Below are 2,500 nucleotides of genomic sequence, written 5' to 3' on the forward strand. Positions count from 1 at the left end.
ACTTCTTAGAGGGACAAGTGGCGCTCAGCCACACGAGATTGAGCAATAACAGGTCTGTGATGCCCTTAGATGTCCGGGGCCGCACGCGCGCTACACTGACTGGCTCAGCTTGTGCCTACCCTCCGCCGGCAGGCGCGGGTAACCCGTTGAACCCCATTCGTGATGGGGATCGGGGATTGCGATTCTTCCCCGTGAACGAGGAATTCCCAGTAAGTGCGGGTCATAAGCTCGCGTTGATTAAGTCCCTGCCCTTTGTACACACCGCCCGTCGCTACTACCGATTGGATGGTTTAGTGAGGTCCTCGGATCGGCCCCGGCGGGGTCGGTCTCGGCGCTGCCGGAGCGTCGAGAAGACGGTCGAACTTGACTATCTAGAGGAAGTAAAAGTCGTAACAAGGTTTCCGTAGGTGAACCTGCGGAAGGATCATTACCGGGAGCGTGTCGCGCGGGCGACTCGCCGCTGCTCACTCCGCCGCCCCGCGTCGCGCGCCGAGGGGGGGGCCCCGCCCGCGGAGGGGGGCAGGGGTCCCGGGCGCGGCGCGGGCTTCCCCGTTCCGCTGCCTCCGGGCACCGCGCGCCGCCAAGGCACAGAGAGAGAGAGGGGGTGGGGCGTCGGGGCGCCCCGACGCACCCCCCCGACACCCCCCACGGGGCGCGCGGCAGAGGCCGAGGCGCCGCCGGAACACGCGCCGACGCTCGGGTGCGGCCGCGTTCCCCTCGCCACCTCTGGTGGCGCGATGAGGGGGTTGTGTCGCGTTCCCCGTCGCCGGAGCTGTGCCCGGCGGCCGCCGAGGCCGGCGCCGATCCGCCGCCGGGCCGGCCCTCCGCGGAGGGGGGCGGCCGGCCGGTCGGAGCCTCGCCACCCCGCGGCCGGCGCCGCCGAACGCCGTCGCCGCGGGTTTTCCGTGCGCGCGCGCGCTCGCACGTTCCTGAGTTCGCCCGGAAAGGCCCGGCTCCCGCGCGGGAGCCGCGTGCGTGCGTGAGGGAGGGGGAGGGGGCGTCCCCTCCCCCCGCCGCTCCCCGGAGGCGCTCTCCTCGTCCTGTCGCCCGCCGCCGCCGTCGTCTCGTGCGGCTCGTCCTCCGACGCGCGCGGGTGCGTCGACCTGTCGGCCGCGGACGCCGCGCCCCCGCCGGCTCCCCGCTTCCCGCGTCTGCGCGGGAAGCAAGAGGGGGGGATGCCGGCGGGGCAACGCGGCGAGCGCGGCCGGCAGAGCACCGGCCTGCTCGGCGGGCCGGGGGGCGAGCGTCGAGCGACGGCGGCGGCACCGGGGGCCGCAAGCGCGACAGCCGAGGGGTGTCGCCGTCTTCGGGGGGCGGCAGCTCCTGGGGGGGGGGGTGGGGCGGCGCCGGCGGCGGCGCCGTCTACCCCCCCGCGCGCGGGACAGGGCTGTCTCCGGGCGTTCCGGGCCGTGGCGCGGGTGTGCGCACGGCGTTTCGGGCGGCGCGGCGGCCGGACCCGCGAACCTCCCCTCCGACCCGGCACGGCTGCCTCTCGAAGAGGGAGCCGTGGCGGGAAGGGGGGGGCGCGAGCACGGTCTCGGCCGCTGGCGCCGCCCGGGGCGGGCGAGGCCCCCCCCCGGCCGGGTCGCGTCCCGCGCGAGCGGGCGGCCCGAGCCACGTCTCTCCCCCCGGGCGCAGCGCCGGGCTATCGAGGGAAACCCCGGGCCCCGGGGCTAAGGAGGACGAGGTGGTGGCGGCGGATGCCGGGCGCGCCCCCGCGGGCGGACGCTCCCCCGAGGGCGGCAGCCGGGGGAGGCACCCCCGCGGGGCCATGCAGGTCGTTTCCCTCACCCCAGGGCCAGGTACCTAGCGTCCGCGCTTCGGCGGCCCTCCCTCGGCCGAGTCCGGGGGTCAAAGGCCAAAGGAGCCGGGCGGCGGTTTAAAGACTCGAGCGGCACGGCGCGAGCCGCGGGGGGGGCGTCCGCCCCCGCGGGCCGCCGTGCCGGAGAAGGGGGGGCGTCTCGCTGCCCCAACCTGCCCCCCCTCTCCGCGGGCCGGTCTCGGCGGAGAGACCGCGGCGCGGGTCGGCCGCGGCCGACCTGCCCGCCCTCGCAAACGGGGCCACCCGCCGGCCGGAGCGCGGGCTCCGCGCCGGGGGAAAGAAAGGCGCGGCGAGCCCCCGCGGGGGGGGGCGGCCGCCGGGGGGCCGCCCCGCGCCTTTGGACGCTCGCGCTGCGGCCGCGCTCGGGGCGCGCCGCGCTCCCCTCTCCCGCTCCTCGCCCCGCCCTCGGCGCCCAGGGAAAGAAAGGGGGGGGCGAGCCACACCCCCCCAGGCCGAGCGGCGGCGGCGCCGCTCGGCGTGCCGGTCGGTGCCGGTCGTCCGTCGGGTCGTCCGGGAGGGTTCCCCGGCCGCATCCGCTGGCGGCCGTCCCGTCCCGTCCCGCGTTTCCCCGCCCGTCGCTTCCGTCTCGAGGGCGGGCGCGCGGCGCGGGGGCGTCCCGCTCCGGGTCTTCGCGTGGAAACGGGGAGAGTGGGAGCCGCCCCCCGCGCTCAGCGCCGT

The sequence above is a fragment of the Opisthocomus hoazin genome, unplaced genomic scaffold (genome assembly GCF_030867145.1).
Source record: "Opisthocomus hoazin isolate bOpiHoa1 unplaced genomic scaffold, bOpiHoa1.hap1 HAP1_SCAFFOLD_216, whole genome shotgun sequence".
Lineage (NCBI taxonomy): Eukaryota > Metazoa > Chordata > Aves > Opisthocomiformes > Opisthocomidae > Opisthocomus > Opisthocomus hoazin.